General features: G+C 40.6%; 5 pseudogenes; 1 reads left to right on the forward strand and 4 right to left on the reverse strand.

Moving 5' to 3' along the window:
• Positions 1-1219: 1219 nt before the first annotated feature.
• LOC138845442 (CLIP-associating protein 2 pseudogene) lies at positions 1220-2248 on the reverse strand (annotated as a pseudogene).
• A 108-nt stretch (positions 2249-2356) lies between these two features.
• LOC138845440 (CLIP-associating protein 2-like) lies at positions 2357-2980 on the reverse strand (annotated as a pseudogene).
• A 244-nt stretch (positions 2981-3224) lies between these two features.
• LOC138845439 (CLIP-associating protein 2-like) lies at positions 3225-5208 on the reverse strand (annotated as a pseudogene).
• LOC127489450 (delta(14)-sterol reductase LBR pseudogene) lies at positions 4323-18416 on the forward strand (annotated as a pseudogene).
• Positions 18417-22687: 4271 nt separating this feature from the next.
• On the reverse strand, positions 22688-22795 carry LOC127489453 (U4 spliceosomal RNA; annotated as a pseudogene).
• Positions 22796-26166: the final 3371 nt, after the last annotated feature.

The raw sequence follows: 26166 nt of genomic DNA on the forward strand, positions 1-26166 counted from the left end.
CCTGCCATTTTCCCAAAGATATTTTCTAGTATATGCTTTGAACTTGTGATCTTTTACTGTGAGGTTTTCTTCCTTTACCTTCTTTCATATTGATGGCCCTGTTTCTGTTTCTGTGTGTAGCACATTTTTAAGCATTTTTTGCACAGCTGGATAAGTGGCAACAAATTCTTTCAATTTCTATTTGCTGTGAAAGGTCTTTATTTCACCTTCATTCACAAATGAGAGCTTTCCAGGATATAGTATTCTGGGCTGTAAAGATGACACACATTTTATTGCTGGTGAGTTGACTGAGATGTGCTTTTAGTTCATCCCCAATCACTGCATGAACAGCAACCAGACAGAAGACACCAGCTTCCTGAACACTGCTCTCAGAGTTATCATAATCCTGTATTAGGACTAGCATAATTTCTGGCAAAAGTAGGTTAAGGGTTTCCTTGGACTTTCTTGCTATCACCTTTGTTTGCATTTTGATTGCAGCCAGGCTAATTTGGTAATCTGTAGTTTGGATGATAGGACCAAGCACTTTGATACATTGCTCTGGACTAATTGAAGTAGCTAATACTGCTGCAGCTTCCTCAGCAGATCTCATCACCTCCTTATGAGGATCTTTATGTGCTTTCAATGTTTTCATCACAGTCAGTTCTGCATAGTTTTTTATTTATTTATTTATTTATTTGACAGGTAGAGTTATAGACATTGAGAAAGAGAGTCAGAAAGAAAGGTCTTCCTTCCATTGGTTCACTGTCCAAATGGCTGCGCAGATCTGAAGCCAGGAGCCAGGTGCTTCTTCTCCCATGTGGGTGCAGGGGCCCAAACACTTGAGCCATCCTCCACTGACCTCCTGGGCCACAGCAGAGAGCTTGACTGGAAGAGGAGCAACCGGGACTAGAACCCAGTGCCCATATGGAATGCCGGTGTCACAGGCAGAGGATTAATGAAGTGAGCCATGGCACTGGCCCCTCTGCATAGTTTTTAAGTCTTGCTGGTTGATGCCTTAGGATTTCTTTCAAAACCTTTAACACCAAAGTCCTAATTGTTGGCTCTTTATCCCCAAGGGTTTCAAGCAATAAAAGCAATACTGTTTTGAAATGTTCATCCTAATCCTTGAAAGATTTTTCCTATGCTAGTTTCATGAGTTCATAGAGGTTGACTTTTCTTCCACAAGTTCATTGTGATTAGGCAACTCCTTCAATAATTCTGCCCACTAGGTCAGAATGGTCTAGGAAAAGATCATCAGGAAACTGGTTGGCATAATCATCACTGGAATTTTAAAATCTCCTGGATCCATCTGATTGGCTAGAGTTTCTATGTAATTAAGGATAGAAACCTTCACCTTCAAGCTTGGTGCTTGGGTCTGATCAACTGTAAATCTCACTAGAATATTAAACTGAAGATCAATTGGAAAAGATTCTCTGGTGATATCAGGGGTTTTCTTAACTTTTGCCTGAGCAGACCCAAGCAAGTCAGCACCAATTTTATAAGTAGCTGTGTCAGCAGCACAAATGACAAATCTTGAGGCTCATCCTTGTGGACCTGTATCAAATCCACTAGACTCTCCAAAAACACGTTGAACACCCTGCCATGAGGATCAGCAAAAATTCTTGTGAAAACATCACATAATCTTTTCAGTTCAACTTGACTTAAGGTTCTCTGATTTTTTAATAAGTTCTGCAAACCCAGGAGTCCTTCCTTCCTTTCTGACCAATTTGAACTAGCACATCTATTAAGGACTTTTGAAACATCTTCCATCTGCTTCAGATACATAGGAATACTACCATTTCAAGAACTATATGAGCCTTCTAAACAAGCACTAGACACATCACTATCGGCATCATCACCTGAATACATTCCCTATGATTCATATCTTTGAGCAGGTTTTTCAGGGCATCTGCTACTGCCTCTTCCACATTGGAACCTGTGTTCAGGACATGCATGGCACTGACAGAAGATGACAGTCAGCTTGATTGGCTGATCTCATACCCTAGATGCAGGGGCTGAAAACAGCAAACAGGACCTGCATCCCAGCTGCTCTCCTGACTTGCTTCCTGGCTGCATACCTGACTCATACTTGGTGGAGGAATATGACTACTCTGGGCAACTGAGACCTTGATGGACTAGCCTCTCTGCTACATCCCTGGCTGCCTGGTATCTTTCTTCTTTTCTGCACTGGGGGCAAATTGACCAGGACTCTTGGAACACCAGAGCTCAGGATAACCTGACTGGCTATCAGGTTGTGGCTGAGAGAACATTTTCATTCAGATTTGTCCTCTAGGACCCATCTTGGCATTTCCCATGCCAGTATGTGGTGCTGAAAGCTCTGCTATCACCTGGCCTAGGGAAACCTAGGAAGCTGGATTTAGGGCACCTGCACCCACCTGCACCCAACTGCCCACTTTGCAGACTGTCCAGAAGCATGATGTGCCTTGGCACCAGCAGCAGCATTCACATCAATGTTCGTGAACACTGCAGACTTCCTGGAAGGGAACTGGCTTTGCTGCTACCTGCTGATACTCTTCCAGCCACAGCTGACAGATTTTCTGTAGACCATTTGGAAGAAAAAGGGCAATTGAGACTTTCTTTTGAGCTAGATGAGGACCTGTCTGTGGAAGAGATGCTACACTGCTGGAACTCTTTAAGCAGGTTTGAAGACTCTTTTGATAAGGTTGTTCAAGGGAATTATACAGTGTCTCAGCTCCACCAGGAAATAGGTTCTAAGACCCATATATGTGTTTCTTGTTTCTACTCTTGCCTCAGCATCGGCATCAGCATTATGAATTGCCTTCTTGATAGTTTTGACCAAGACAGTTGCATGTCTTTATAAAGAATGAGTCTGTCACTCTTGCAACAGCAAATCTAAAAATTCAAATGAACGCCTTCTCACAGACTGATTTTGATGTGCAATTGCTTGTTTTTTTTTTTTTTTTTTTTTTGACAGGCAGAGTGGACAGTGAGAGAGACAGAAAGATCTTCCTTTTGCCATTGGTTCACCCTCCAATGGTCACCGTGGCCAGCGCGCTGCGGCCGGTGCACTGCGGTGATCTGATGGCAGGAGCCAGGTGCTTCTCCTGGTCTCCCACGGGGTGCAGGGCCCAAGCACTTGGGCCATCCTCCACTGCACTCCCTGGCCACAGCAGAGAGATGGCCTGGAAGAGGGGCAACCGGGACAGAATCCGGCACCCCGACCGGGACTAGAACCTGGTGTGCCAGTGCCACAAGGTGGAGGATTAGCCTAGTGAGGCACGGCACCAGCCACAATTGCTTGTTATTAAAGGTATAAGTCTGGGCACATGAGTATTCTGAATGATGAACATGATTGTTGCATATCCAGAAGTTGCCGTGACTGTTCCAGCTATGGTAATGCAAGCTTCCTGAACCACTTGAGATTAAAATCTTTAGCTGAAAGTTTAAGTGACCCATCCAATAAGTGTAAATGTTGGAGAAAGCAATCATATTGTGCAGCTCCAGCAACCAGCAGTGACTGGCATGCTGATCCCAATCATGTTTGTCATCTGACAAAATTTCCTTGATTTTATTTAAAGTTTCTTCAAGTTCTTGATTAGAACAGATCTGAGTAGAAGGGACATCTGTAAAAGCTTTTATAAAATCTTCCTTGTCAACTGCTCCAGAACCTCTTTTAGAAGCACCTCCAACCTTAGGGCCACCTGCTGAACCAGGTTTCCTTGCACTATTGACAGGATTTCTGGATGTTTTGGGTTCAGGAACCTTGAAGGCTGAAGTGGCTGATGATGGCCCATTTTCCAACCAAGATTTTTTCATCACCAAAGCTTTTATCTTTGCAGACATTCAAAATCATACCATCTGAATTTTGCACCTCATTAAATTTGGCAATGATCATTTTTTATCTAGCAGAAGGAATTCCTCTTGTTAAAGATCTACTCACACTTTCTCTCGCACATGTCTGTAAATCTCCACTATAGCCAATAGTGCAGCTCCTCTCACCTATTAGAATCCCCAATAGGACACACAAATGTGGTACCAACTTGCTGAGGACTAATGGCTGAGTCCCAAAAGTGTTTAATGCTTCAATAAGACACAGACATGTGCCTTCTCACGATTAAAAATTCTTGAAGCCAACAGTCCCTTATACATACACAGGTAGTGCTACTTCATTCAACTTCAATATCTCTGAGCTTCATCTCAAACCTTGTTTTTGGCATTTCCCATTCTATTAAAGTTTCAATAATCATTTCTATATAAGATTTAAATTGCGTTGAAAATTTATGAAAAAGGCACTTAAAATTGCCACTCCTATAAATGATACCTGATAGTTGCTCGACCTCATCCAGCCAGTGAGTGCATCGATGATTTTGGCTCGGTGGCTCTGGTCCTCTTCCAGGTCTGAGATGGCACTGGGGGTACTGAGATACAGCAGGAGCTCCTGGACAACCTGCAACCTGCCACTGATGTCCTACTGCAACACCTGGGTGCTGAAGTACTCCATGCTGCAGGGTTCCACGGCTGCAGCCAGTGAGGGGCCAACTTTCACCCAGCCTCTAGTGTGGGTTGGTGCCAGGAACCCACAGGAAGTGCCTTGCCCACCAGAGGTGCAGCTCTCAGGGCTAAGCTGGTGATAGGAGCAGTGCCAGGTGCCCAGCAGCCCCCAAACTAGTCAAAATTGGCATCCCCTGGACTCCAGCCTGCTTCCGTGGCAATTTTTGGCTAGGAAGTGAAATTCATTGTTTGAAAATTGAGTTAGTGAGAACTGTAGGTGTTGGGTTTAAAAAGGGGAAAGGCACAAAATTGCTGCCTTTATTGTTTCTAGTTTTTGAAACTTGAGTTATTTGTAAGTGAACTTTAAGCCTTGATTTTTAAAAAAAGATTTTTAAATATTTTATTTATTTATTTATTTGAGAGGTAGAATTATAGAAAGTGAGAAAGAGAGACAGAGGGAAAGGGTTTCCTTCCGTTGGTTCACTCCTCAAATGGCCACAACAGCTGGAGCTGTGCTGATCCAAACCCAGGAGCCAGGTGCTTCTTCCTGGTCTCCCATGTGGTTGCAGGGGCCCAAGTACTTGGGCCATCTTCTGTTTTCCCATGCAATAGCAGATATCTGGCTTGTAAGAGGGGCAGCCAGAACTAGAACCAATACCTATATGGGATGCTGATGCCGTAGGTGGAGGATTAACCTACTGTGCCATGGCTCCAGCTCAAGCCTTGATTTATATATATATATGTGTGTGTGTGTGTGTGTGTGTGTGTGTGTGTATACACACACACACATATATATATATATATATATATTTAAAGACAGAGTTACAGAGAGAGGTAGAGACAGAGAGGTCTTCCATCCACTGGTTTACTCCCCAGATGGCCACAATGGCCAGAGATGCTCCAATTTGAAGCCAGGAGCTATGAGCTTCTTCCATGTCTCCCAGGCAGTTGCAGGAGTCCTTGAACCATCTTATACTGCTATCCCAGGCCATAGCAGAGAGCTGGATTAGAAGAGGAGCAGCCAGGACTAGAACCAGCACCCACATGGGATGCTGGCACTACAGGCCAGGGCTTTAACTTGCTGTGTCACAGCACTGGCCCCTGATTTTTATATTTAATTAGGCTTCTGAAGGTCAGACATCTTGCAAATTTCAAAGAAAAAATGTCAAGAGCAAATAATTTTTTCACATATTTAGAAAAACTTTAGAGAATTTCAGCAATGCTCCCATTACTACTGAATTTGTGTTTTCTTTCTTTCTATATTTAAATAGTCCTGTAGTTATTCAGGGCCTCTGGGGAGAGTGGGTCTGACTGAATGCAGCAAATGGAAAAGCATAAGGCTGTAGTCACCTGCACTTTTCAGTCCTTTTTCAATCCCCCAGCGTGCTACCTCCTAGTGTAGGGGGTTGAGAAATTGCCAGAATGTCCTGAGCAAACTCCCCTGTGGTGGACATTGTTTTCACACTGGGAGAAAGGAAGAGACTGTGCAAAGATGCCCAAGCTGAGACAGGAAATCTGGGGCAAGTGATCATTAATTAGGCTGAGCAGAAAGCCTTGGTCTCTTCCCCTGAGCTTTTATGTGAACAATGGCCACTCATAGTGTTCACAGACTTTTCAAACTTCCCTCTTTTGAGCTTCAGCATTCCATCTACAACTGAGGGCCAGTGTTGCATGCTGTTTTGAAAATAATTTGGGAGACTCAGAGCTGTAATAATACATCAGGTACTGGAGTGAAGGTTTTGAACTTCCAGTAATAAGTACTGTGATTTAGAAGAGGGAGGCAGAGACATGGGAGATGGAAGTGTTGTGAGAGCATTACTGAAGACTAGTTAGGGCAGGGCCTCAGTGGACACAGTACTGGAGGAGTGGCCAGGCTTTCTCATCTTTACTTTCCTCCCTAAAATTTTAGATGCATCTCTGTTTTTTCTTTTCTTTTTCTTTTTTTTTTTAACAGGCAGAGTGGACAGTGAGAGAGAGAGACAGAGAGAAAGGTCTTCCTTTGCCATTTGTTCACCCTCCAATGGCCGCCAAGGCCGGCATGCTGCGGCCGGCGCACCGCACTGATCCGATGGCAGGAGCCAGGAGCCCATGGGGTCCTGGTCTCCCATGGGGTGCAGGGCCCAAGCACTTGGGCCATCCTCCACTGCACTCCCTGGCCACAGCAGAGAGCTGGCCTGGAAGAGGGGCAACCGGGACAGAATCCGGCGCCCCAACCGGGACTAGAACCCGGTGTGCCGGCGCCGCTAGGCGGAGGATTAGCTTAGTGAGCCGCGGCGCCGGCCAATGCCTCTCTGTTTTTAAATTCTGTCATCTTTTCAGAATATAGCAACTCCCTTTCCTTGTATTTACTTTTGAGAGCAAGTAAGGGGCTAAGTTCCCATTTATTTTATCCCTGTTCTGTTCAAGATTTGTGCTCCATATTTGCTAGAATGTTGATTGCCATTGCATTAATGCATCCATGGTGACAATAACATCATTCCCTCCTCAGAGGCATCACCACATTTTAGATTTTGAGACCATGTGTGTCAAGCCACAAATTCATCCTCAGGTAGCTGTCACATCATAGCTTCTATAAAGTTGAGGTAGGAAAGGGGGGTGGGATGGTTGTGATTCCTAAGACCCAGAGGAGCTTTCTCATAGCATCCTGGCTTTTTCTGACTTCTCTGGAGTCTGCTTTAGAAGCTGGACCTGCTTTAGGCACTCTAGGGTGAGTAGACCCTACACAGTGGGTTCAGAGGTCTCAAGGAAGACCTGGGTGCTTTTTTTCTCTCTGCTTTCAGCTCTTATGAATTGAAACATATCCTTCTCTTCCATCCTCTCTCTCTTTCTCTCCATCTACTTTCTGATACGCTTCTCATTCTTTTAAGCGCTATTGCAGCCAATCTCCAAAATGATCCCCAATGATCCTTATCAGTATTCACACCCTTTGCACACTCACTGAGTCCGAGACAGCCCTGTAGAAAAGGTAGTATGTCATGGAAGAGATGACATGTGACTTTTGAGGCTGTTGTAAAGACCACTCCAATCTGCCTTGGATCAATTCCTCTGAGGGAAATTCTCATGCTGCAAGGACACCCAGGAAACCCTGTGTACAGGCACATGTATGTAGAAATCGGGATATAGGCAAAGTCCAGTGACAGCTTGTCAATCATGTGAATGAGCTTTGAGTGAGTCCATCAGCCTCAGTCAAGCACTCAGATGACTGCAGCTCAGTGGGTGTCTGATTTCAGCTGCAGGAAAGACCCTGCACCACACAGCTACTCAATCATTTTCCACATTCCCAACTCACAGGATCTGTGAACAGTAACGATTAATGATCTAATGACTTTTAATGCCAGAGCTGGGATAATTTCTTGAGAGCAACCTTAGATGTGTACTAAATAAGTACATTTTTGGTAGGTGGAAAAGAAAATTTCTTGGCTTGCTTATTGTCTTTTATATCTAACTGTGCTCAAAGACTTTTTTTTTTTTTACCTCATACAGTTGTTCTAGAAGCATGCAGTGGCAGCAGGGAGGCATGTACATTATGATCCTGAAGTGCTTGGTGTGTACTTTGAGGGCAGCTGCAGCAGTTACCATATTGCATGCCTTGGTTGTTCCTGGCTTTAGGACTATAACTGTCTTGCAGGCCTACACCATTAGGCTGCATAAACCTGTTGCTGTGGGAGCTGCTTCTATAGTAAGTAGGAGGGGAAGAAGAGAACCTCAACATTGGGCACTTGGGAGACAGGAGGAATAGGACCCTGTCAAAGAAAAATGGGCTCATATTTTTGAAACTTTCTTTTTTATTTGTATTTATTTGTTGAAAAGACAGTTATAGAGCAAAAAAGAGAAGGAGAAAGGAGGGCAGAGAAAGAGGGAGAGGGAGAGAGAGAGAGAGAGAGAATTCATCCACTGGTTCACTCCCCAAAAGGCCACAACAGCTGGGGTTGGGCAATGTCAAAGTGAGGAGCCAATCACTCCATCCAGGTCTCCCACATGGATGGCAGGAATGCAAATATTTGGGCCATCCTCCACTGCCTTCCTAAGTACATTATCAGGAAGCTAGATCAGAAGTAGGGTAATCAGGACATGAACTAGTACCTATATGAAATGCTGGCACTGTGGGCTGTGTCTCAACCCCTTGAGGCTCAATGTCAGACCCTGGGCTCATTTCTTGTGGTTAATTTTTCTGAGGTCTTTCTTTAGAAAAGTAGCATATTGGCAGACAGCTCTGTGATGTAGCAGGTAAAGCTGCCACATGTGGAATCAACATCCCATATGAGAGCCAGTTCATGATCTTTGTGTTCCACTTTCCATCCAGCTCTTTGCTGATGTGCCTGGGGTAGCCCAAGCACCTGGGCCCCTCGAACCCTGTAGGAGACCCAGAAGAGGCTCCTGGCTCTGACCATTGCAGCCATCTAAGAAGTAAACAAGTGAATGGAATATCTCTCTCTCTCTCTCTCTCTCTCTCTCTTTCTCTCCCTCTCCCTCCATCTAAATTTTTTTTATTTGACAAGTAGAGTTATAGACAGTGAGAGAGAGACAGAGACAAAGGTCTTTTTCCATTGGTTCACTCCACAAATGGCCACTATGGCTGGTGCTGGACTGATCTGAAGCAGGAGCCAAGTGCTTCTTCCTCATTTCTCATGCGGGTGCAGGGGCCCAAGCACTTGAACCATCCTCCACTGCCCTCCTGGGCCACAGAAGACAGCTGGACTGGAAGAAGAGCAACCAGGACTAGAACCCAGTGCCCATATGGGATGCTGGCACCACAGGTGAGCCACGGCGCCAGCCCCTGTCTAAATTTTTAAAATGAAAACAAAATAGGTAACATAAAATATATACCAGGGAGAGTCCTGGTGACATAAAAGGACATCAGTAGACATATAAAAAAGGAAAAGTGGCATATTTTACCTATAGCAGACACCGCAACCACTTTACTTTTCCCCTTCTTCTCTTTCTTATTCTCCATTTAAGAACTGGTTTGCTATTGGGGCACTGGAATCAGGACTTCTGAGGCCTTGGAAAGCAGGACAAGGAGAAGTCCTGAAGGAGGAAACTGGGTGAAAGGGAATACTTGTGGTCATCTGGGGAGTGAGCCAACAGATGGAGGACCTCTCTCTCTGTCTCTACCTCTGTCTGTGGCCCTGTCTTTCAAATAAATAGCATAAATCTTAAAAAAAAAAGAAACATCATTTTCACTTTTATGGAAAGGGGAATAACTGCTGTACAATGAAAAAGAAATTCCTTCATCAATAAAACTTAAAAATATTCAGAAATCATTTGCTGGAATATTGTATGTTCTTATGTGTTTGATTATAGATGACACAAATACACTATCTATATTCTGTTTTGGTTAAAATTTCTGCATGTGTGACTTCATTTTTTCATTATAACCCCAATTCTTTTAGTATCATAGGATGGAAAATGAGTTCTGTATAGGCCCCAATATAGGTTATTATTGGCAAGGACATGCTTAGTTTTCCTGTTCTAAATGTTCAAATGTTATTAACTTTAGAATAAATATATTTATTTACTATAATAATGCCTTTCCAAAAATTCTGTAAATCTCTATCTTCCTTTGTATATACTGATAATACTGCTGGAATTTACAGCTGTGTGTAATGCTGAAGAATTGAAACTGTCTTGTTCACAGCTTACAGGACTGAGCATGGCAACTTTACTGGAAGGAAGGTATATTCCCTACATACATTATATGACTCTTGCAAAAGCATGTATTGATACATAAAAGTCAAGTAAGTGTGGATTATGCTTTCTTAGGTGAAAAGAAGTCAGTAAATGCTAATGATTTAAGAGTCACAGGCATTTAGAATTAAAGGGATCTTATAATACAGTAATTGATTTTTATGATAACATTTATACATTTGTTTTTAATATGAGGTCAAATATTTTATTGAGTATAAAGTTAAATGGTGAGAAAATTTAGAGTATTTTCATGAACACAGAAATTTCATATTAGACTTCTTAATGTCAATTTGCATTTTAAAGCTTATTGCCTAGATTATTTCTGTAGTTTCTTTCAATACTAACAATAATATCTAGTACTTATTCTATGTACTAAATAATATACTTGGTCCCCTGTGTACAGAAGAAGCTGCTGGCTCCTAGCTTCAGACAGGCCTGGTTCTGTCCATTGAAGCTACTTGGATAGTGAACCAGTAGATGAAGTCTCTCTCTCTCAATCTAATAAAATTAAAAATAAAAAGTTTTATTCTATCTATTTGAATAGCAGAATGACAGGGAGGGAGGAAGGCAGAGAGATAAATTGATCATCCATCATCCATCCATCCTCAAATGGCTGCAACAGTTAGACTGGGCCAGATGGAAACCAGGAGCCAGAAACTCCATGATCTGGGTCACCCATGGGGTGACAGAGCCAAAGTATTTAAGCCATTTTCCACTGCTTTCCCAGGCACATTAGCAGGGAGCTGGAATAGAAGTGGAGCAGCTGGGACTTGGAGGTAGTAGTTCACCACACTGTACCACAGCACTGGTCTCATTTTTCTTAGAGATTTATTTAGTTGAAAGGCGGCTGACAGAGAGAAGGAGAGACAGAGTGAGAACTAACAGATTGTTAATCATTTCCAGGGTTCAATATAAAGAAAATTATTTGCAGTTTGGAGCTGACATTGTGGCTCAACATGTTCAACCACTGCCTGTGATGCCAGCACCGCCTATACATGCCAATTAATTGGGTTATTTGCTTGACGGTGTGAAATATATGCATATTTGAAAATTTTGAATAGTATTAACTCATTTGGGTTTTAAGATATGATGTTATATTTTAGGTCTTATAATGTTTTAAGTGATGATATTTTAAAGGCTTTTTCTGTGTTCTATCAATAATGATAATTTTTTTTTTTGCAGTGACCATAAGATTACCATTTAAGGCAGTATTAGGTGAGAATATTCAACAGAATAATTTCCCAATGAATTATAGTATATTAGGATATATTTTTTTGACAGGCAGAGTGGACAGTGAGAGAGAGAGACAGACAGAAAGGTCTTCCTTTTGCCATTGGTTCACCCTCCAATGGATGCCGCAGCTGGTGCGCTGTGGCTGGCACACCACACTGATCCAAGGGCAGGAGCCAGGTGCTTCTCCTGGTCTCCCATGGGGTGCAGGGTCCAAGCACTTGGGCCATCCTCCACTGCACTTCCGGGCCATAGCAGAGAGCTGGCCTGGAAGAGGGGCAACCGGGACAGAATCCGATGCCCCAACCGGGGCTAGAACCCAGTGTGCTGGTGCCACTAGGTGGAGGATTAGCCCATTGAGCCACGGCACCAGGATATTTTTAATTTGAAAAATAAGATTTCTTTCAGAGCTCATAGAAAAGTTATATCCAATATTGAAGATATTTACACTTTTATCACTTTAACTATTTCACAAACCAAATAATAATTATATACTATTACAGCTTTTTTAAATTAAAAGCATTTAATGATAAAATAATATTTGTTTTAATTTCCTTACTCAAAATCTCAGAGAAAGTATTTCATTATTTATAAAATTCAGGAAAGTGTAAAAATAGGCTTCTATCATACCTAAAATATGGAAAAATTAGTGTGTAATAAATGGAGCTTTTCTCATCTTTTCTTGGAAGTCTCACAGAAAAACTTTTAATTACACTGATCAAAATTTTCTCAGCCTTGCAAATTTTTGAAATCATTAGGTATTCCATGCTGTTCCTACTTAATATTACCATACATTAGAACTGATGGGATACTTAGTGTGGGAGACCTGGAAGAAGCTCCTGTCTCCTGGCTTTGGATCAGCACAGCTCCAGCCATTGCGGCCAATTGGGGAGTGAACCAGCAGAAGGAAGACCTCTCTGTCTGCCTCTCCTCTCTCTGTGTAGCTCTGACTTTCAAATAAATAAATAAATCTTTAAAAAAGAACTAATAGGATATTGAACTATTTTTTAAAAATAAAATTGAGGAGCTGGCATTTGGTATAGCTAGTTTTTGCAAGTTTTCTTAAATGGCATATTTAATTATAAAGATTCCAGCAATGGATAGAAAAATCATTATACCATACCAAGTAGTGCCTAATATAGGTATTTGGAAGCAGAAGATGTAGGTATTTTTTGAAAGAAGAAATAAATATGGAAAAAATTATTCAGAAACTCTGTTTTCTTTCTTTTTCTGCTTTCTTTCCTCTTTACCCAGCCTCCATTTTTGAGACCTGACACCATTTTACTGATGTTGGAAGAAGAAATGGGAAATTTCTAACAGAAGTCTGTACTTAATTTCATTAGCTTTGGTATAACACTACTAAATATATAATTAATATTTTAAGTTATAACAATTGTAAAATATAAAAATAAAATAATGTACCCTTAGGTTAAATGAATTGTGATAAATAAGTGCATTTCCTCTAGCTACCTCCCCTATACCTTAGGACATTTAAGAAGCCATATTGTGCTGGAGCAGAGAGAAGAGGAAAGAAACAAACAGAAGTCAGAAGATCTTAGTTTTGGATGCTGCAAGGAACAGCAAGACTAAAACAGAATTCTATAGCTAATTTAGAATTTTTGATCCAAATTTGTGAAGGCTATGGTGGTTGCTTGGATTTAAGGAGCATAACTCTTATTCCTTTCAACAACCTTATTCAACAACATGATTGCTGATTCTTCATTCCAACAAAAGATTTAGAGATTTGCTCTCAGGAGAGATAGACAAAGAAAATCTTCATAGAGGACTGCACTATCAAAGATGAGACACTATTTTCAACACACTTCTCTCTAGAGAATTGGCTTCAATAGATGATGTGACCTATACAGACTGACATTTGGACATCCTCCAACAAAGGATCTCAGGTTCTACATAGTCCCCTACAGTGGGCTAGCCATATGACAACCCTACATAGAATTTATAAACAGTTATTTTGTGTTTGTGTTTATTTTTAATTGTTTACAGAATCTCTATAACCTATTTAAGTGAAATTTGGGGCATTAACCTTATTTACTATGTCTAGTCAACTCTGCACCTCATTGAAAAGTGCTCTGGAGATCCAGAGGTGTTTGTTTTTGTAATCTCCTTTCTAGTATTTTCACCATTTGAAATTTATAGATATCCAACTATAATGAGATTATTTTCAGGTAGAATCACAAAGCTGTGCTCCTTATAGATGTTTTATTTTCTGTTTCTGATTAATAGTACTTAATTCTGGAAATTAAGCATTTTCTGAAATGCTTTCAAAATTGGCACCAATATTTATTACTCAAGATCGTAGATATTTGTAATATTTTACTATTCTAACTAGTTTCCTACTTGCTTGCTACTTTCATAGAAAAGTTAGGATTAGAAGAATAGCATCTAACTGAGAAGTAGTGAATTTAAGTAATTTGCTTCATGTTATGTACATAAATATGATTGCATTGTACATTAATTTCTATGGCTTCTGTTTTTATCAAAGTGCTGTATTCTATTTATTAAAATTTGTAGTTATTGTTTCATCTCTAAATTAATTAATTTTCAAAAAATCACCTTATGTTTGTTTTTACCTAAGGAACCTATGCTTAAGAATAAAAAACAAAAACTTAAAGATAATTTACATAAACATTCAGATAGTTCTGTAGCTTATTTCCTTTCAAATATTTTTCATAGTCTACCATGTAAGGTTAAGTTGAAAGTGTTTTATCATGTATTTGCAGTTCTAATCCTTAATATCTTGATTCTTTATATGATTTATTTAACATGCCTTAATTACTGCCATATGCCATCTGCTGAGGCCACTAAGCAAGAAAATAATCCTCTTGGAGGCTTCAAAACTGATGGTATCTTATGATAAGTACTCAAACATCTTTTTGCTCTTAGAGTACAAAAGAGTCACCCTAACTAGTCTCCGGTCAGGAAAGGATTCTTTTTTTTTTTTTTTTTTTTATTTATTTTTTTGACAGGCAGAGTGGACAGTGAGAGAGAGAGACAGAGAGAAAGGTCTTCCTTTGCCGCTGGTTCACCCTCCAATGGCCGCCGCTGCAGCCGGCGCACCGCGCTGATCCTGGCAGGAGCCAGGAGCCAGGTGCTTTTCCTGGTCTCCCATGGGGTGCAGGGCCCAAGCACCTGGGCCATCCTCCACTGCACTCCCTGGCCATAGCAGAGAGCTGGCCTGGAAGAGGGGCAACCGGGACAGAATCCGGCGCCCCAACCGGGACTAGAACCCGGTGTGCCGGCGCCGCAAGGTGGAGGATTAGCCTATTGAGCCACGGCGCCGGCCTGGAAAGGATTCTTAGAAGAAAGTGATGTGTCTGGACTGGCCTTTAAGAATGAAGTGAAATTCACTGAGAAAAAAGATGGACACACTGTGCCAAATGAGACATATAGTCCCACACCTAGGGACAGCAGAGTGAAGTACACAACTCATGTACATACAGTTCAGCATAGCTCAAGCCACATAGTTCTATGAAAATAGGAGATAGATTAGAAAGAGTAAGATATTAGAGGATCTAGTATGCCAAACTCAGGAATTTGCATTTTAATCTAAATGCTATTGATGGAATTGTAAAGCAGTATGTGACTGGATAAAATTTACCTTTTAAGAGCTCTCTGCAGTGGCATTGAAGGTTGGAGATTGAAGGTGGGCAAATCATGCCAGAGATCCTGTGATTACCTTAATTCCATGCTATAAGCAAGGTGCTGTTTGTGTGTGTAAGGAAGTTATAATCTGACAGAAGAACACAATGCATTTTTTTTTGACAGGCAGAGTGGACAGTTAGAGAGACAGAGAGAAAGGTCTTCCTTTTCCATTAGTTCACCCCCTAGTGGCCGCTGCAGCCAGCACACAGTGGCCGGTGCACTGTGCTGATCTGAAGCCAGGAGCCAGGTGCTTCTCCTGGTCTCCCATGCAGGTGCAGCGCCCAAGCACTTGGGCCATCCTCCACTTCACTCCTGGGTCATAGCAGACAGCTGGCCTGGAAGAGGAGCAACCAGGACAGAATCCAGTGTGCCCCAACCAGGACTAGAACTTGAGGTGCTGGTGCCACAGGCAGAGGATTAGTCTATTGAGCCATGGCACTGGCCCACAATGCATTTTATATCTAGGCATTGTGTGAACTTATTTAAAATAAATATTATGTAATTATTTTTAAAATATATTTCCAAAATAATGGAAAATGGCCCATGTCTCTGGGCCCCTGCTACCCCTGTGGGAGAACCATAAGAATCTTTTGGCTCCTAACTTCAGCCTGTCCCAGTCTCAGATATGTAGCCATCTGGGAAGTGAAACAATAAATGGAAGATCTCTCTGTGTGTCTTTCCTTTCTCTCTGTAGCTCTTTCTGTCTCATAAATAAATAAATCCTGGGGCCAGTGCTATAGCACAATGGGTTAAAGCCCTGGGCTGAAGTGCCAGCATCCCATATGGGTGCTGGCTGTAGTCCTGGCTGCTCCTCTTCTGATCCAGCTCTGTGCTATGGCCTGGGAAAGCAATAGGTGGTGGCCCAAGTGCTTGGGCCCCTGCACCACATAGGAGACCTGGAAGAAGCTCCTGGCTCCTGGCTTTGGATCAGCACAGCTCTGGCCATTGCTGCCATCTGGAGAGTGAACAAGCAGATATAAGACCTCTGTCTTTACCTCTCTCTGTAACTCTGTCTTTCAAATAAATAAAATAAATCTTTAAAAAAAAAGAATATGGAGGATAGCACGGCAGGCAGTGTCACGCATGCAGAACCACCAGGGAGTTGCTGCTGCGGACTCTTCCCTGTCATAGTCTGAGTTCCCACTGGAGCTTGCTGTAGGCTATTAGAAAACGCCAAGTAGAAAGTTTGCAGATGGTGAAGTGGTAAGAGGTCGGTGGCCCAGAGTTCACTTTATTATGAAGTGGAGATTTTGAGCCACGATGACAAATCTCAACTATACACTGTAAAATACGAGCATGGAACTGAGCTGGAATTGGAGGAAAGTGACATCAAGCCTTTAACTACTTTTAAGCAAAATAAAAGTGGCTCAACCTCCAATTCTCCCTCCAGATGGTGGGGGAGCAAAGGGAGTCGAAGGAGTCAGTCAAGATCACACTCCCAGGCCCCTGGTTGACCACCTAGAAGTTCCCAAAGATCTGCCTCTACTTCCCACCAGCCTGACATTCAGGAAACAAAGAGGGAAATATTGGAAGTCAAATTGACTCCTCTGGTGTTGAGGCCATTTGGAAATAGCATCAGCAGATACAATGGGGAAGCAGAGCATGTGGAGTGGAATGTGGAGAAGAATGAGCTGCCTGATAAGAACACGCAGGAAAATTCCATTTACCACAAGGAGCAGTTACGTATCTACACAGTATAGCCTTCATCCTAGAAGAGATCAAATTAAAAAAACAGATTTTAATGAAGAAAAACTTGTTACCAAAAGACCTGCATTGTTCAGGACCTATGAAGTGAGCACCACCCAGACAGAGGACCTGGAGTTCAGAGGAGTCCCTGGTGTGTTCCTCATCATGATTGGCCTGCCTGTCTTCCTCTTCCTGTTGCTGTTGATGTGTAAACAGGATGAGTTCAGTCTTCTCAACTTCCCTCCTCCTCTGCCAGCTTGGGATGATTTCTGGGAAATGAGAGTGTTTGGGGTCTACCTCCTCTGGTTTTTCATTCAAGCTCTGTTCTACCTACTGCCAATTGGGAAGGTTGTAGAAGGAATGCCTCTTATTAATGGGAGAAGACTCAAGAACAGATTAAATGGTTTCTACGCATTCCTCCTGACATCAGCTGTTGGAGCCTGGAGCTTCATTACATGTACCCTAATTTCCTTCAGTTTGTGCTCACAGCCACTGTGTTTTCTGCTCTTTGAAAGCACCCAGAGAAGAATTGTCACCTGCCAGCTCTGGAAATGTTGTCTATGATTTCTTCATTGGCCATGAATTAAATCCTTGAATTGGTACTTTTGATCTCAAATACTTTTGTGAATTGCACCCTGGATTGATTGGATGGGTGCTTATTAACTTGGTGTTGCTTTTGACTGAAGTGAAATTAAACAACCGTGCTGCTCCATCCTTGTAAATGATTTTGGCTAACAGTTTCCAGCTCTTATATGTGGTAGATGCTCTCTGGAATGAGGAAGCAGTGGTGACACCATGGATATCATCCGTGTTGGATTCGGATTCATGCTGGCTTTTGGAGATCTGGTGTGGGTGTCATTTATCTACAGCTTCTAAGCCTTTTACTAAGTCCATCATCTTAATGAAGTGTCTTGGCCATTGGCTTCTTTAATTATTGTTCTGAAACTCTCAGGGTATGTGATCTTCTGATGCGCAAATTCTCAGGAAAAATGCATTCTGGTAAAACCGGACTGATCCCAAGCTGGCACATTTGAAAACCATTCATACTTCGATGGAAATGTCTCCTCATCTCTGGATGGTGGGGCTTTGTCCGCCACCACAGTTACTTGGGTGATCTCCTGATGGTGCTTGCTTGGTCCATCCATGCAGCTTCTCACACACGCTGCCCTGCTTCTATGTCATCTACTTCACAGTGCTGCTCCTGCACCACAAGGCCCATGATGAGCACTGCTGCCAGAGCAAGTACAGCCTGGCCTGGGAGAAGTACTGCCACCGCGTGCCCTACCCCTCATGCCCTGTCTGTACTAGGCCAGCAGAACCCAAAATGAATTCCCTCTCCTTGCACTGATGGGACCTGTAAGTTTCTTTCTTTCCCAAGACAGGACTACAGAGCCAAGTAGGAGGTCTTTTAATATAGCTCCATTTCTTTTTATGATAGCAATAAGGAAAAACGCAAACAAAATATTAGAATTAGCATTTTAATGGAGAATTTGTAATCCTTAAAAATCTGAAAATAAAATTCTTATTATAAATGCACTTGCAAAGAATAGTATTGATGCTTATGGCTTGTTGTTTACTTTGAATTTTTGACTGTTTACTTCACCAGTTCTTGACTACATGAAAAATACTGTTACACTTAAATTGCATTTACATTTATTGCATCAAGAATAGAATTTTCATTTATTAGTGATATGATTTAAAATTCAAAACTCATGCTCTGTTAAATCCTGTTATGTAAAAAGTGATGAGAGACAGTAGCAGGCACCATCTAAAGGAAACCATTAGTAGCAGTTGGCTTAACCTCAACTTCTAGAAATTTACCTTTGCAAATGTAGTATAGCTTATACTTTTATGTAATATATGGTGACTTGAGATTTTTCTGTATTTTGAATGTGAGATAATTGTGAGGACTAAATATTTTTTAACAGAAACATTTTCAGTATTTTAAATTTTTATACAATAACACATGAATTAAAAAGTCTGCTGAAATTAGAATCAATATTGTATAGAAGATGCTGTTAAAACATAGGAAGAGTATGTTTCCTAGTCCAAAGTTTGTGAATTTGGTTTTGCTACCTCAACTGCAGGTGTTTCTTTGCCCTTTTTTTTTTCTTTTTGACAGTGAGAGAGAGAGACAGAGAGAATGGTCTTCCTTTTTCCATTGGTTCAGCCTCCAATGGCTGCTGCGGCCGGCGTGCTGCGGCCGGTGCACCACGCTGATCTGAAGCCAGGAGCCAGGTGCCTGCCTCCCATGCGGGTGCAGGGCCCAAGCACTTGGGCCATCCTCCACTGCACTCCCGGGCCACAGCAGAGAGCTGGACTGGAAGAGGAGCAACTGGGACAGAATCTGGCGCCCTGACTGGGACTAAAACCTGGCATGCTGGCGCTGCAGGCAGAGGATTAGCCTATTGAGACACAGCACCAGCCTTTTTGCCCTTTAAAACTGCTGCAAATAGAAAAAAAAAGGGATTTTTGAAGTAACACCCTTATTTAAACATTTTTACACACACTGGTGTTTGGAAATTTTCCATTTTAGGCTAATATTTTTATTGGTTTTTGACTTTTTAAATCCAACAGTGTTTTTGGTACTGTTTAGCTCAGGCAGTGCTTACTGTATTTTATGCATTCTTTATATTTACTATCTACAAGGAAAGGATAGTTTAAAATCATTTCTGTCTTTTAGTTTAACAGATGTGCATAAGGTAGCTATAACCGTTAAAGTTCTAGTGAAGTTGTTACAGTCTAATAATGTAACAGTAGCAAATTCACTCAACTTTTATATTCAGAGTTAAATTGTTCTCAGTATCTTAAACATAGGGAAGTGTAATACATAAGAGTATGTATGTTGGGTTTTAAATATTCCTTTTATATATGAGCCATTTGAATATGCAGTGTTCATTCTGCATTGCAATTTGAAGTGCATATAATGTAGCATATGTGAATGTGATCATGGAGTTGGCTTGTTCTAGCAGTCTGCATTTTGCAATCTTTTTTTTTTTTTTTTACAGGCAGAGTGGACAGTAAGAGAGAGAGAGACAGAGAGAAAAGTCTTCCTTTGCCGTTGGTTCACCCTCCAATGGCCACCGCGGCTGGCGTGCAGCGGCTGGTGCACCACGCTGATCCGAAGGCAGAAGCGGGGTGCTTCTCCTGGTCTCCCATGGGGTGCAGGGCCCAAGCACTTGGGCCATCCTCCACTGCACTTCCGGGCCATAGCAGAGAGCTGGCCTGGAAGAGGGGCAACCGGGACAGAATCCAGCACATTTTATGAGTATAACCCTAGGAATACAGTGATTCTCTCCACCACACCCACCCTCCCACCTGGTCTCCACCCCCCCCTTTCTCTCCCATCCCCTGTCCCATTCTCCACTAAGCTCCATTTTCGATTAACTGCATACACAAAAGACCAACTCTATACTAAGTAAAAAGTTCAACAATTCCCATAAAAAAAAAAAAACAGTTCCTTGATTGTTGATACAAGAACTTTTCAAAATAATTGCATCTTATAGTTAATTTCAAATCTTTCTTTTTTTTTAGAAACTTAACTTTAAACAAGCACCCAAGAATGATACATCTTTTGTGAACACTTATACATAGTAATAATACAATTCCTTGAACAGAGGACCTTCATGAGAAGTTAGTGCATGGTGATTCTTAATTTAATAAATAACACTCTTATGTATGACATCAGTGATAACTCAAGGCTAATTTTTGCTTTTATTTTTTAAATTTATGTTTTAAGGAATATAAATTTCTTAAGCACAACATTAGAAATAGGAAGTCTTTTGAATCCACAAATGCTACCAGTATTTAGACAAAGCCATAAGCAAAGTGGAAGTTCTCTCCACCTTTCAGAGAAAAGTACCTCCTTCTTTGATGACCACCTCTTTCCAATGGGGTCTCACCCACCGAGATCCTTTATGTAGGAGATTTTTTGCCACAGTGTCTTGGCTTTCCATGCCTGAAATGTTCTCCTGTGCTTTTCAGCCAGGCCAGAATGCTTTAAGGGATGATTCTGAGGTCAGAGTGCTATTTAAAGTGATTGCCATTCTATGAGTCTGTTGTGAGGATTTTATTATTATTATTACCAGACATTCAACCCTATCCATATGATCACTTTAACATTTAAGATGGTATTTTTTGGGCTGGCACTGTGGCGCAGTGAGTTAATTCCCTGGCCTGAAGTGCTGGCATCCCATATGGGCACTGATTCCAATCCTGGTTGTTCCTCTTCAGATCCAGCTCTCTGATATGGCCTAGGATAGCAGTAGAAGATGGCCCAAGTCCTTGGGCCCCTGCACCCACACTTCAGATCGGTGCAGCTCTGGCCATTTCAGCCATCTCAGGAGTGAACCACGGGATGGAAGACCTCTCTATCTCTACCTCTCTCTGTAACTCTGTGTTTCAAATAAATAAAATAAATTGTTAAAAAATGACGGTATTTTTACCATGCAGCCTAAGGGGATTTGGGGTCCTATGGCAAGTTTTTAACTGTACCCTTAGAAGTAAGTCCGTAGGAGTGTATGCTGAACTATAAAGCTTTATAGTTACAAGCTTCATATGCTTCATAATTGGAACTTTAGGAACATGATGATTCTTCCCACTGTGCTTGCCCTCCCATTCATACTCCCACCCCACTTGTCCCTCTCTTATCCCCACTCTTATTTTTTACTGAGATCTTAATACCAAATGACACTTTCTGATAAAACCTATGAAAACTGCAGATGAACATTACTCAAAACCAAATATAGGGTCTGGCACTGTGGCATAGCAGGTAAAGCTGCTTGCCTCCAGTGCCGGCATCCCATATGGTGCTGCTTCGAGACCCAGCTGCTCCACTTCTGATCCAGCTCTCTGCTATAGCCTGTGAAAGAAGTAGAAGATGGACCAAATATTTGGGCCCCTGCACCCCTTAGGGAGACCCAGAAGAAGCTCCTGGATCCTGGTTTTGGATCAGTGCAGCTCCAGCCATTGCAGATACCTGGGGAATGAATCGGCAGATGGAAGACACACACACACACTCTCTCTCTCTCCCTCCCTCCTTCCCTCCCTCCCTCCCTTTCACTGCCTCTGCCTTTCTGTAACTCTGCCTTTCAAATAAATAAATACATCTTTACAAAAAAAAAGAAACAAGTACTCATCACCGACATTGTGGCATAGTGGGTAAAGCCACGATCTTTAAATTTAGCAAAGATATACCTTGTTCAATGAGCGTACTTTGTGTAGTTCTTTTTGTCAGTGTATATACTTTAGAAATTGATTACAGCAGAAAACACATATGAACATATATTTAAAAAAATGTGTCCTTTAGGAAAATTTTAGACCAATAGAGCTAACAAAAAAATGTACAAATGTGAACTTTTGAATAAAAATCTAGCTTTCATGAATGCATGGTGTTATAAACCACACTAATATATCACTGAGAACCAGAAGTAAATTGGACTGTCTTATTTTGTGATTTTAAATCTAACATCCTTTACTTTTCCTGCACAGAAGGTAAATTATGTTGTGATATGAAACTCAGTCTAAGTTTAGATACACAGGGGCAAGTTGCTTGCTCTAATGAAAACAAATTTGTTAGATCACTTACCCCATATATTCCACTACCTTTAAAATAATATATCTATCATAGTGCATCATGAAGAAAATATATTTATGCCTAAAAATTTAAGTACAACTATTGCAAACTGTTCAACAAAACTTAAAGTTGTATGTTTTCAATATTGTGAAATGCAACATTTTTCTTTGCTTCCAAATAAAAGCATGTCACAGTTTAATGTCTTGAGAATAAGAAGTGACAGTTTATAAAGTGAAATACATTTTAAGGAGAGAATTTATAATGTTCATTTTGAACCATTTATAAAATGTTCATTTTGAAATGCATCTTGCACTTCATTTGCATTTTAAAATTGTAACATTATCTATATATAAGTATTTTCATTCATCCTTACTGGTTATTGCAAACTACCACCTACCAGAATTGCTTCCAACCATTTACAATTTGTTTCTTGACTTCAATTAGCAATAATCGCGCCTCAGATAAACCTCATTGGCTATGATACTGCCACTGTGCAAAACTGTCTCTTCGCTTCAAAGAAAAATAATTGATATATCTCTTGAGAAAACAAGTAAATAAAACAATTTGGCATCATTTTACAAAATTGAAGTCCATAGAACTCTAAAACCACTGCAGGAATATTCTATAAACATGTACTAATACATATTGTTCTTACAATATAGTCATACCCATGTCATATGAGAGGAATTCCTTGATCAATGTTCAAAATTTTCACATTTTTCTCAGTATTTAATATGGTGACTGTAGCTGGACACAAGAAATTCTCTTTTTTAATATTTATTTATTTATTTATTTGAAAGGCAGAGTTACAGAGAGGCAGAGGCAGAAGGGGTCAGAGAGAGGTCTTCTATCTGCTGGTTCACTCCCTGGATGGCTGCAACAGTGGAAGCTGCACTGATCTGAAGCCAGGATCCAGGAGCTTCTTCCAGGTCTCCCATGTGGGTGCACGAGCCCAAGGACTTGGGCCATTTTCTACTGCTTTCCGAGGCCATAGAAAAGAGTTGGATTGGACAGGGAGCAGCCAGGTCTCAAACCATCACCCATGTGGGATGCCAGCACTGCAGGCAACAGCTTTACCCACTCTGCCACAATGCTGGTCCCACACAAGTGATTCTCTAAAATTAAAAGAAACAATTTGGATATGATCACTTTTCAAGTCTTCTTATTTTTCTGGGACAGAGTGTTTTCTTTGAATTTAGGCTGACAAGGATTCAGCCTACTCCACAAAGAAAAATGCCTAAATATTAGAGCATTGCTCCTGACCCCTCCTCAGTTGTTCCTCTATATGGGATTTATTAATGACTTACATGATTGGAGATATGGGGAGGAGTAAATGAGCTACCATACTTCCTTGTGTTGTACTTAGGATGTTTTTAGGATGCCTACAAATGAACATGAGTTCTTGTCTGCCCTCATTTATACTGTAAATTTAGCACAAAATCTGTGCTCTGTTAGTGACTAGGTAAGGATACAAGGTACTGGAGCAACAGAAGAGAGTCTTTTTTTTTTTTTGCTAAGCACCAAGACTAATAACTCTGGGATATAAAGCTCACCTTTCCTTCCATGTCTAGGTTTGAATCAATCAGAATGCAGAGAAAGTAGGAATGTAAGTTATGAACACTCTTCACTGCCACAAATTTTATGATACTCATGTCAGGAATGACTTAAAATTTAAACAAAAATACCATAGTAAATTCAATAGTAAAAAGTAAAAATCAATATCTATATTTGTAATTAAAATTCACATCTATAATTATATCTACTTTCACATGATTTGACAGGAATTATTATCTGGGATGCGTATTTAACAGTGCCTTTTATAATTTTAATATTGTATCAAAATATAACCCTTGAAACCCTTGGGAAGTTGATGCTATGAACATGTTTACCAAAAAATTAAATACCTTGGAAAAATTTAACTAAATATGTGAAAGATCTCCACAATGGAAATTATAAAACATTAAAGAAAAAAAAAAACAGAAGAACACACAAGAAAATGGAAAAATCTTCCATGTTTGTGGATTGGAAGAATTAATATCATAAAAATGTTCAAACTAGCCAAAGCAATTTATAGATTCAATGAAATCCCAGTAAAATTACCAAGGACATTATTCTCAGATTTGTATGGAAACACAAGAGACCCCAAATGGCTAAAGAAATTTTAAACAAGGAAAATAAAGTCAGAATCATCACAATACTAGATTTCAAGACGTACTACAGGGTCAGGGCAGTTATAAACAAAATAGCCTAGAAGTGGCACAAAAATAGACATGTACACTAAAGAAACAAAATATAAACCACAGAAGTTAATCCATGCATCCATAATCAACCAATGAGCTAAAAATCAATCCCTGAAGAAAAGACTGTCTCTTTAACAAATGGTGCTGGAGAAATTGGACCTTTACATTCAGAAGTATGAAATAAGACCTGTATTAACACCCTATACAAAATCAACTCACAATTGATCAAGGATCTACATCTATGACCTGATCCTATCAAATTACTAGAGGAAAACATTGGGGAAACTCTGCAAGACATTGGCATAGGCAAAGATGTCTTGGAAAAGACCTCAGAAGCACAGGCAATGAAAGAAAGAGGCAAAAGCAAAGAAGCTTCCGTGTTGCAAAGAAAACACTCAGCAGCAAGGTGAACGTACAGAATGGAAGAATATAGTTGTACTCTATATAATTGATAAAGGGTTAATATCCAATATCTATAAAGACCTGAAGGGACTCAACTACAACAACAAGAAAACAATGTAGGTAAGAAATGGGCAAAGGACATGAACAGAAATTTTTCAAAGGATGCAATATAAATGGCTGAGAGACACATGCAAAGATGCTCAGTATCTCTAACCCTCAGGGAAATGCAAAGAAAACCACAATGAAGTTTCATTTCATCTCAGTTAGAATGTCTATTACCCAAAAACCAAAAAAATAATAAAATGCTGGTAAGGATGTGAGGGAAAAAGTTACCCTAATACACTGTTGGTGGGAATGTAAAGTGGTACAACCATTATGGAAGACAGTAAGGATATTCCTCAGAAGTCTGAAAATAGATCTACGATATGAAATCAGATGAAATCTACAAGATGAATTCAGCCTATGGAAGAGTTATTTCTAACCCTCATGTTTTTTTCAGCTTGAATGAAAATAACTAAGATATGAAATCAAGTCAGATTTCTATTAGCTGATGACTGAATGAAGAAAATGAGTAGCATGGAATACTACTCAGTCATAAAAAAGAATAAAATCCTGTCTTTGCAACAGATGGATGCAACTGGAAACCATGATGTTTATTGAAATAAGCCATTCAAGAAAGACAAATATCATGTTTTCCCTGATATATGTGAATTAATAAGGATATAAAAAGTATAAGAATGAAGTGGACATATGATTTGATTATTGTTTTTTGTCCTTATATATATTCTAGTGAAACTGTGGTATTTGTACTTTTTATTTGCTGAATATTATGGTTAGTGGTGCACTAAATCTGAGCTTATAAAGGAAATTATTAAATTATGTTTTTTTCATTATGATCAATTGTGAACTGAAATTGATCACTTGGAATAGTGAGATGGCATTGGTACATGCCACCTTGATGGGATTGAACTGGAATCCCCTGGTATGTTTCTAACTCTACCATTTGGGGCAAGTCAGCTTGAGCATGTCCCAAATTATACATAATGAAAGGACTAAGAGTTAAAGGGAGCACATAAACAAGTCTAGTACCTGCTAACACTAACCGATAGAATAAATAAAGGGGAGAGTGATCCAACATGGGAAGTGAGATACTCAGCAGACTCATAGAATGGCGGATGTCCTAAATAGCACTCTGGCCTCAGAATCAGCCCTAAAGGCACTCGGATCTGG

The sequence above is a fragment of the Oryctolagus cuniculus genome, chromosome 15 (genome assembly GCF_964237555.1).
Source record: "Oryctolagus cuniculus chromosome 15, mOryCun1.1, whole genome shotgun sequence".
NCBI classification, from domain to species: domain Eukaryota; kingdom Metazoa; phylum Chordata; class Mammalia; order Lagomorpha; family Leporidae; genus Oryctolagus; species Oryctolagus cuniculus.